This window comes from Tupaia chinensis, unplaced genomic scaffold (assembly GCF_000334495.1).
Source record: "Tupaia chinensis unplaced genomic scaffold, TupChi_1.0 Scaffold144247_1, whole genome shotgun sequence".
NCBI classification, from domain to species: domain Eukaryota; kingdom Metazoa; phylum Chordata; class Mammalia; order Scandentia; family Tupaiidae; genus Tupaia; species Tupaia belangeri.
Window position 1 is genome coordinate 1,544,196 of NW_006204105.1, and position 10,703 is coordinate 1,554,898.

Consider the following 10,703-nt stretch of genomic DNA (forward strand, 5'->3'; position numbering starts at 1 on the left):
AAAAAAAAAAAAAAAAGATGAGGCCACGTGAAAATTCTATTATGTTGGGAGCAACAGATGGCATAATAATTATGTCACTGGACTCCCACATAGTCAATGCAGTTCAAGTCCTGGACCTGGCAGCTTAAAACTCACACCAAGTTCATGTGCATGCGTGCACAAAATTCCAAGAGGAGAATAGAGGAGAAGGCATTGTGGCATGGCCATCCCCCCAGGGGGTGGTTTCTCACTTTCTGTCTCTCTGTCTCTCTCTCTCCAGTGAGCGCACGTGCCTTACAGCAAAAATCTCTCTTAAATTTTTTTTTATTAGGCCTCAGTAAAGTCATGATGCATTTTTGCACAGAAAAGCATAGAAAAAGACATGACTTTTCTGAAGACCTAATAGTTCTGCAGGTACTTTGTGGCAATAAAGTACAAAACAAAACCAGACATTGTTTAGGCTTGCCATATTATTAGCACACAATGGCTGGGTGCTCATTGCTTGTCTTAAAAAAAATTAAAATAAGTATTTATTTAATCTTATTAATTATTATTATTATTATTATTATTATAAAATTTGCTATAGGGCACATGTGCTCACCAGAGATTAAAACAGAGGCAGTGGGAAAATGAGAAAGAAAGCCTCCAGGTCTCGGACTCGAACTGTGGTCAGCCACAGGGGAGTCCATTACTCCAGCCACCACTCCACCTGCTGTTCTGGCTTTGTGGCACCACTTAATGGCTTCACTGGGAAACTATTTGACCAGTCACACCCCCATCTCCCTTTTACCTGAGGCTATAGGTTCTCATGTCCATCTTTTATGTATATATTGGGTCACTGAAAAGTCATGACATATGTTTCTATGCAAAAATGCATCATGACTTTTCTGAAAAAGAAAGACCAATATGAGACCCAATATGTCTCTTTCTTTTTCCTCACTTTCTCTAACCTATTGAGTGATCTCAGGGCAATATTTTTCACTCCTTTCTCCTTTTTCCTAATCTCTTCCATCTCCTTTTCTTTACTATTCACAAACCAAAATAACCATATGGCAGGTGAAATTAGTACTATGTAGTCCCTTGTGTCTAGAATAAAAATATCAGGACCAGCAAAAGGTATAATGGCTGCATTGCTGGACTTCCATGTATTTGACCATGATTCGAATCTCAGACCCACTGGTTAAAAACTCACACCAGGCACATGTGTATGCATGCCCAAAATCCTGAAGGGAGAATGGAGACGGAATTGTGGTGTGACCATATTCTCAGGGGGGTGATATCTTTCTTTTTGTCTCTGTCTGTCTAGTGAGTACATGCAAAATCTCTCAAAAAATATATAGAAAAAAATCTCTCTCTCAAAAAAAAAAAAAGAATAAAAACATCAGGACATTTTGGAGACACAGTAGATCTAGTAAAAAATTCAAAAGCCTTTGAAAGTACCCTTGGAGGTAACTTAAGGTTTTTTACCTAAATTTTCACTGAACCTTCTCTTCTTCTAATTAAACTTGCATTCTTTTCTTGTTATTATTATTTTTAATTTGCTATAGGGCATGAGAGGGAGAGACAGAGAGAGAGACAGAGAGGGAGAGAAGGAGAGAGAAAGCACTCCCCCCAGGGGTAATGGTCATGCCACAATCCCTTCTCCTCCATTTCTTCCTCCTTTCCGGATTTTGGGCATGCATGTACACATACCTTATGTGTTTTTTTAAGCCTCTAGGTCTTTGTGAATCAAGTGGGTATTTTCAGTCACCTGGGAATTCAACCACTGTTTTAACAGCATTCTTTCTATGAGAAAATATGTTCTAAGTTCCAAAAAAAGACATTCAAGTTAAGTTTTGGAGCTCAGCCATGTTGTAAATTGTATGCCTTCTATAGGGTGTTGGAGACAGTTTAGGGCATACTGGGAGACATTGACCCAAATGTTCATACAGTGTTTTGAAAGGCTGGAGATTTTCTTATTTTATTGAGCAAGGGAATAATTTGATTATGCAAAGGGCCTTGGAAACAGCACGGTGGCTTTTTAATATGAGTAATAAAGACAATAAGAGTGCAACCACTTATTGAGTGCTTCATGATGTGCTGTGCACTGCAAATTGCTATATGTGCATTAATGTTTTAATTGATACAGTAACCCCCAAGCACAAATATTAATTCTATTTCACAGAGGGTAAACATGAAATTTAAAAGATGAAAGGGGCCAGATGGTGGTACAGTGGCAAAACACAACTCTGCAAGGCTGACTGACATGGAAAAGTTCTGAGTTTGAATGCAGAGACCTCTCTGAGTACATGGGGTATGCATGTACTCATGATGCAGGGCTAGCTGAAGGCAGTGAGTGTATCAGAGCATCAAGATCCTAGTGGGATGGGAACCAGCAGTTAGCGTAATGGCTATGTCGCTGGACTCCCACATAATCGACCGTGGTTTGCGACCCGGACCCGGTGGCTTAGAACTCACGCCGGGTGCATGTGCATGCGTGCCCAAGATCGCGAGAGGAGAATGGAGGAGAAGGGATTGCTGTGTGACCATCCCCCCCAGGGGGTGATTTCTCGCTTTCTGTCTCTATGTCTCTCTCTGTCTGTCTGGCGAGCACACGCGCCCTGTAGTGAAAACCTCTCAAAAAAAAAAAAAAAAAAAAAGATCCTAGTGGGATGGACCAGCGGTTAGTGTAATGAGTATATCGCTGGACTCCCATGTAGCTTACCGCAGTCCAAGTCCTGGACCTGGTGGCTTAAACTCACGCTGGGCGCGTGTGTGTGCGTGCCCAAGATCCCAAGAGGAGAATGGAGGAGAAAGGATTGTGGCATGGCCATCCCCCCTTGGGGGTGATTTTTCACTTTCTGTCTCTCTGCCTCTCTCTGCCTTTCTGGCGAGCACATGCACCCTATAGCAAAAACCTCTCCAAAAAAATTAAAAAATGAAGACTGTAGTGGGAGTGCTGTCTCTCTGTCTCTCTCTCTCTCTTGCTCCTAAAAGAAAAAAATAAAGCAAACCTAAAGTTTATAAAATTAGAAGTCTCATAGGACCAACAGATGGTATACTGGTTACGTTGCTGGATTCCCATGTGGTCAACCATGGTTCAAGTCCCGGACCCGGCAGCTGAAAACTCATGCTGGGCATGTGTATGTGCATGCCCCAAATCAGACTGGAGACTGGAGGAGAAGGGATTGTGGCATGGCCATCCCTCCTGGGAGGTTATTTCCCACTTTCTGTCTCTCTCTCTCTGGTGAGCACACAGGCCCTATAGCAAACACTTCTCTAAAATAAATAAATAAATAAAAATCTCTGTTCTCTAGGGTCAATCTGCATAAAGTGAGCTTGGTCAATTCCCACAAAGTCCTGACTATTGGGAAAGTTGTCCTGTGTGACACCATGAAATCACTGTACGTGGCTTTATATTTGCTCAAAAGATAAAGATTATGCAAAAACAGATGTTAGAAGAATATACAAAGAAAAAAAAGATGTCAAAACAGATTAACTTTGATCTTCTCACTATTGACTATAGGTCCTGCAGACTTAGCTGCACCTAACAGCAGCAATCATTGGTGGTAGTAGGAGAGAAGAGATAGGGCAAGACAGTTGGAGGAGGCCAGCTATGGAATGTAGCTCTGCCTCTCTTTGCCTTTCTCCTGGCCCTTCACTATGGCTGCTACCCCAGATTGCATTTCTGAAGTCCACTGCTTTCTGCTGCGATAATGCTTCACAAGGCATTACCAGCTGAGTGAGTCTGAAGTAGAGAAGACAGACTCATAAACTGTGTAACTTGGCCAAGATGGGCACAAATCTTGGTTGTGATACTTGCTTACTGTGGCTTCAAGAAAATGTTATTTGTGAAAGGATCATTGTAATACCTATCCTATAGTACTCTCACGAGAACTAAATGCCATAGCCCATATAAAATTTCTAGGACCGTGCCTTGAATAGAGTAGGTCATCAGTAAATGGAATCCGTTGTATTTTCCTCCTGGTGACTGGCATATACATTTTTATCTGAGGCTCTGGAAGTTAAAATCTGCTTCAAGATTTGAGTAATTCTGTCATAGTATAATTTTAACTCTGTGTCAGATTTACTCATTAATTTGTTCAACAGGATTTATTGGTACACACTCTTGGCTGAGATGCAGAGGCATTTACTGTCCCCCATGTGGTTCCCAGTATTTCCTAGTTGCTTAGAGATAGACAGGGTTAGATGTTGACTTATGAGCAAGGCGGCTGGGAGTGGGGATGACATGTGTTAATTCTGGGCCAAGAATCAAAATGTATGGTGCATGACCTTGTATCTGTGTTTTTTCTTGCTATAGCAATCTCAAACTATGTCCTCCAGAAAGGCATAGCTGTAAGATAAAGGCAGCTTAGAGTCTGAATTATCATTTGGAAAGGATTAACCTTGGAAATAAACTGATTTTTGTATAAACAAGAAACAAATATTTTGTGATAAATGACAAAATTTTCTTTTTAAAAAAATTATTTAATTTTATTCATCATCATCATCATCATTTTTTTTAAAAAAATTGGAATAGAGAGAGATGGAAAATGAGAAAGCAAGCCACTAGGTCTGGGACTTGAACTGTGGTCAATCATGTGAAGTCTTGCACCTTAACCACCATGCCATCTGCCAGCCCAACAATCAAATTTTCAATTTTAGTCTTTACTACAGCATAGCTTAACCTAACCCAACATACTATGTAGGCATCGGGCCAGATGCTAGAGATTGAAAAACAAAACAAAACAGTCCCTGTATCAGGTCTGTCTCTGCTCTGAAAAGACAAAGGTCAGTAACTCACTGTCTATTAATGGACATGACTTAGAGAATAGCAGAAATCTTTTTCTGGGAAGAATTATCTGGGAATTTGGGAATATTCCCTTTTTAGCCTGTTATATTGTGAATAACAGAAATACCTAGGGATATTTTAAGAGACTAGAGTTTTATTTTTGTTTTTGTTTTTGTTTTTTTTCTTTTTTCCCCCCTTTGGAGAGCTTTTTGCTATAGGGTGCATGTGCTTGCCAGAAAGACAGAGAGAGACAGAGAAACAGAAAGAAAAATATCACCCTCCCGGAAGGATGGCCATGTCGCAATCCTTTCTCCTCCATTTTCCTCTCGGGACCTTGAACACACACACACATGCCCAATGTGAGTTTAAGCCACCAGGTCCGGGATTTGAATTGCAGTCAACTACATGGGAGTCCAGCAATATAGCCATTATGCCAACTGCTGGTCCCGAGACTAGAGTTTTTTTTTTGGCTCACAGTTTTGCAGGAAAGGTGAGAAGTCTGAGAGCATAGTGCTGGCATCTAGCGAGAGTCTTCTTGTGCCATCATGTTGTAACATGGCAGAGGGCAAGAGCACTGTCTCCATAGGGCTTTCTCTGTCTCTTTATAAACCAAACAGAATTCAGTTATGGGAGCTCATCCCAAAGGTCCACCTCTTAATTCCATAGTGAGATTAAGTTTCCATTCTCATTATCCCATTACAACAGTTAAGTTTCCAACACAAGAACTTTTGGAGGACATATTCAAACCATAGCAATTCCCATTGCCTTTGAATGATATCCCACAGATGACGTCCTATCCATCTCTTCCAACTCCCATTTATCTGTGGAATTAGGATATTACTATCTATTTTATAGGGATCTCGTGAGAATTTGTAAAATGCAGAATAGCATAGTGATTAAGAGTAAAGGCTTTCGGAGTTTTGCTTCTTGTTAGGAGGTAGACTAACACAAAACCATTTCTCCTTTGATCCTATTTCCATACTATTCTGCCCCGTTGATCTATTGTCTATATTTATACCAATGCCATCTTGTCTTGATTAGTTTTCTTGGACAGTTATCTATAGGCAGTTGGTCTATAGATTTAAGTTGACTCAATATTGGTCCCAAAAGACCTTCATTGGAGGAAATTTGGATGTACCTAGTTCCAAACAAGCTTGTTCCCTAAAGACACTATGCCAGCCCAATCATTTGAGAAATATTAACTTCTTTGCTTTCTAGAAGCATTAGCTCTACCACTGTGTTTTTCTGCCTGTGGCCAGGAAGCATGGTCAAAGTACTAAATACACCCCAAAAGGCAAAGGCTATACCTGTTGAATTTTCAGAACCCTTTCAAGTAAACACATACATACACATATATGTTTTTGCTAGAGGGTGTGTACACTTGCTAACTAGAGACAGAGAGATGAAGAGAGGGAGAGGAGAAAGTACCCTCCATGAGGCATGGTCATGGCACAATCCCTTCTTTCTATCTCTCCCTCCTTTTGGAGTTTTGGGCATGCATGCATATGTGCTCTATGCATTTTCTCAAGCCTCTGGATTCGGGACTCCAACTGCATGATTGGCCAATGTCATCTAGCAGCACTAGCCAAACCATGGAGCAAGCCCCAAGTGAATATATTTTGATCCATTTTTCTCCCAGAGGACACTCACAAATACACCACCAGGTAGTTCTAAAGCTTAACTTCCCCAGACTTGACCTTCTTTGTCTAGTATATTTGAATCAAAGTCTTATTTTTGCCAGTGTCCCCAGCTATCCCTTCTACCTGTCTCTACGTGACTCCTCTTGGTTGAGACTCTGGCCTTTTTTTTTTTTTTTTGAGAGGTTTTGGCTATAGGGCATGTGCACTCGCCAGACAGAGAGATCTTGGGCACACATGCACACGTGCCCAGCGGGAGTTTTTAAGCCACTGGGTCTGGGACTTGAACCATGGTTGACTACGTGGGAGTCCAGCGACATAGCCATTATGCTAACTGCTGGTCCCGAGACTCTGGCCTTTTAAACTCAGCCACCATGATGGCTCACAGTCTCTAGCCTCTGTTCTCACCCTATCTCCCACTTTATCTTCCCCCACCCACCCAGTTCCAGGCACACAGAAGACACCCAACAACAAACCTGATTCTAATGTCTTCTGGTATTCAGGGCAAGTGTCTAGAAGCAACTGGTCAAAGCCTGGCTCATTGCGAAATGTGGTGGAAAACTGCACCCATAGCTGATGAGTAAAGAAGTGGTTCAAGGCTATGAGTTAATCTTTCAATGAGAACAATGTCCAACTGGGAAGTCAATAGACAACTAGATCAGAGTGAGGGTAACTTTGAATTCAATTCCATTGGTGTTACAAATTGACCTCAAAATTAAGTGAAGTTCACTATAAAATTAAACTTCCAAAATAAATGAGTTGCTTTTTTATTCCCATGCTATATGTTGCCCTCTATTTATCAAAGATGGTTAGAGGAAGGGAGTGGTGACTTCAGGTAGAGAACTTTGAATTTTCCCATGTTGGAAAAGTAAGTGTTCATTTGGGGAGATGGAGAGGGCATGGGAGAGGAATAGCTATAGCCTGGGAGCCTGTGGGCAGGAGAACAGTGGGACTGAGGTCAGGCTGGTCAGAAAAGCATACTGCGTAGACCCTCTGTTCCTGGACAGACAGTCTAAACTAACATGGGAAACAGGGAATGAAGTAGGCCCTTTAAGGTTTAGAAGTACTGAAGCCACTTTGAAATTAAGAAAGGCCCTTGATGAAAACAATCTAACCAAATGGAGAGTTGTTTGAGGAATGGTCAGATAAGAAACCAGGAATGGGCAGGGATCAGCAGTTGGTGTAATGGCTATGTCCCTGGATTCTCCTGTAGTTGACCACAGTTTGAGTCCCAGACCCGGTAGCTTAAACTCATGCTGGGCGTGTGTGCATGCATGCCCAAGATCCCAAGAGGAGAATGAAGGAGAAGGGATTGCAATGTGGCCATCCCCCCTGGGGGGTGATTTCTCACTTTCTGTCTATCTTTCTGGCGAGCGCACGTGCCCTGTAGCAAAATCCTCTCCAATAATAATAATAATAAAATAAAAAAAGAAAGAAAAGAAACCAGGAATGGGTATTTGAAGAAAAACAGGAATCATGGTAATTGATTGAAGGAAAATGATTGACTTTGATTGTAGTGAGAAATGATTTGCACATGCTTATATCTAAAACTACTGAGCACATGTGGAGGTTTATGAGACAGTTTATCTGTCATTATTTCATCTATAGAAATAAACTCCCTTCTCCAGCCTCTGCCTCTTGTTTTACTGACTATGAGTAGAAGCCACCAGATTTAGTTTACCAGATACAGAAGGACCACTAATAACTTGTGAGTGGAGAAATGATTCAGTAATAGAGGATGGAATCTGAGAAAAGCTAACATAAAAGTGCATGGAAGAAAATAATTAATTTCTGAGGAACAGCCCTGTGGAGGTATAGTAAGTTATTAGTTAGTTGGTCCAGGTCCTTTCCTTTAGACTCATATCCCCGCTTTTGCCATGTCTTCTCAGTAACACAGCAACAGCTAATACTTACTAAGTGCCAAGTACATTACCTGCATTATTTTGTTTGATCCTCACAGCAGACATATGGGTAGATATAATTTTCCCTACTTTTCAGAAGAGAAAATGAAGTTAATTAACTTTCTCAAAGCCTTTCAGCAGCAGAGTAGAACTGGAATTTGAACCAAGCCTGGAGATACCACACAGTGGCCGGTGGAAATCCCATATTGTTCTGGTGACCATGGCAGTGGGATTAGCTGTCATAATTTGCAATGTAAGTAAAAAATAACAATTTTCCTGCTAATTTGTCAGACTCATTTAAAGCTTATTTTATATGAAGGGCTCTCAAAAAGTTCCTGGGAAATAAGTATCATGAAAAAATAATGCATAGATTTAAGTCTTTTTTCCCACCAGAATAAACTTGTACTTTAGTTCCATTTTTCCATGAACTTTTCAAAGTACTGGCATATTTGCTTTGAGGGTAATTGCTAACTGTTGTCTTGCCACAAGATGGTAGTACTACATCAAAAATGCTTTTCAAAGGTATAATCTGAGCTCTGGAATTTTTCCGTTTCTTCTTTTCTTCTCTCTTTCCTCCCTTTTGTAGAAAGTAAACTTTTGGTTACTTTATTTATATTATTTTTTAATAGCAATTTTCACTTGTCTACAATTGGCCCCTAGGCCATGCTCATGATCAGCTCTCATGTCACCTGGTCTTCTCACAGTCCCCTGACCTTCTGTAATCATTTTCTAGTCTTGGACCATATCTTTTCCTTGCAGAAGGCAATGCAGTGTGTTGTCAAATACAGACACTAGAGCTCTGATTTGTGACCACTGACAGACTGACATGTTAGTTTGACTTCTCTGTACCTCAGTATTCTCAGACTATGTCCCACACTCCAATGAGAAGTGAACGAGTTAATATTTACAAGGTGCTGGTGCAGACAGGACAGTGAAGATTCTCGTGGAAGAGTCTCAAGTTTGAGCTCTTTATCTCCTGGGGACACTTTGAATTGACCATTGCACTGAGCTGAAAAGCATCCTCTCTTCTAAGGTGATGCTTTAATATTACCTTCTAATGCTTTAGCATAAATTAATTAATCTCTACAGAAGGGTATGGGGCTATCGGTAGAGATATTTGAGGTGGAGGCTAGTAGCATTTCCTCAGTTTCAGAGAATGGGCCCATAGATAAGATTGGCCAAGTGTGCATCAGACATTGAGGTCCACCGGGCAACCCAGCAGGTTTGAAGGACATTTTAGAACATGGCTGTGAAGAGATGTTGGCTCTGTTAATCAGGTAATGGGTTACCTGTTGAACAACATGCCTGCTTAATTTGGGTGCAGAGAAATGACAGGTCATTTCTGAGTGTTCAGCAGATGTAGTAGATGTAGTTCCATGAGAAGAGAATCCCTTCTGGAGGAGAAGATGGAGGGCACTCGTGACCCTCCTTCTTTTTGCTGTCCAGCCTTCATGCAGCCATCTGGCTCCTTTGAAGTGATTTTGGAAGTTGGGCTGAGTCCTCAACTTTGCAGTGTGCACTTAAGTCTTTCAGGGTTAAAGATCCACTTGAGCCTTTGGAGCTGCTGTCAGGTTAATATTAACCTTGGGTTATTGAAACCTGAATCAAACAGTCATGGGCAGGGCTAAGTCAAACCAAGGGCATTTTGCATCTTTCTGCAGCCAGGGAGCTGCTTAGAGGCTACAAGCCCTTCGTGACTGCTGCATCATGGGTGAGGGCAATGGTGTAGAATGACTCACCGAGAGGAAGGAGGAGGATGTGCTGAGATCTGGTTATAGGTCAGTGGCTTTGCCATGGGTTTGTATTGTCTGTCTTTGCTTTCTAGAGTCCAGAGGTAGGAAGGAAAAGTGTCCCTCCAGCAGCTGTGGTTGCTATCTAGATCAGACTGGATTGGCAATAGGTGTCTCTGGATGTAAACGCGAGCAAGTTAGCAAGAGTAGGGCTTATAAACCTTTCTAAGATTGTGAAGAAAGTCAGATGCTGGGTATGGACAATAGGTCAGGACCCCAGAATCTACTGGGTGTCTGAGCTCATGAGTATGGGTGTCTACATGTGGAATGATTGGAGACCTTCTTGGAGATGCTTTGTATTCCTTGAGAGCTTTACGTCAAGTCAGGATCAAATGTAACTTGTATGTGAGTTAGATGGCAGGAGAAGGACAGCTGGAACAGGAGAGAGGCTTCCTTATATGGAGAAGGCATTATATGCTCCATGAAGTCGCCTGATGTTATGATATCCTCTGTGCTCAGGCACCTGGCAGCCTCGCTGCAGGGCAGTAGTAAGGTGAGTGAACAGCCCAGCATTGTGCGTGGCACCAGCACACTTTTAGTAGGTGGAAGCTAGTGCTACCCTTTTCTTTCTTTCTTTTTAAAATTTCCATAAGGCATATACACTTGACAGAGAGGGAGAGGATGA

General features: G+C 41.6%; 1 protein-coding gene and 1 long non-coding RNA gene across 5 annotated transcripts in view; one reads left to right on the top strand and one right to left on the bottom strand.

The window, feature by feature from the left end:
* HAO2 (hydroxyacid oxidase 2) overlaps window positions 1-6,986 on the bottom strand; it is a 38,969-nt gene extending 31,983 nt beyond the window's left edge. The window contains exon 1 of one of the 2 annotated variants that reach the window (XM_014583312.2): window positions 6,864-6,986. The gene's annotated coding sequence lies outside the window, so the exon portion shown is untranslated. The remainder of the gene's footprint in view (window positions 1-6,863) is intronic. The other variant, XM_006166299.3, reaches the window with a different exon arrangement.
* Window positions 6,987-9,928: 2,942 nt separating this feature from the next.
* LOC102472982 (uncharacterized) overlaps window positions 9,929-10,703 on the top strand; it is a 52,345-nt gene continuing 51,570 nt past the window's right edge. For all 3 annotated transcript variants that reach the window (XR_001369594.2, XR_003547501.1, XR_337088.3), the window contains exon 1: window positions 9,929-10,066. This is a non-coding gene — a long non-coding RNA (uncharacterized LOC102472982). The remainder of the gene's footprint in view (window positions 10,067-10,703) is intronic.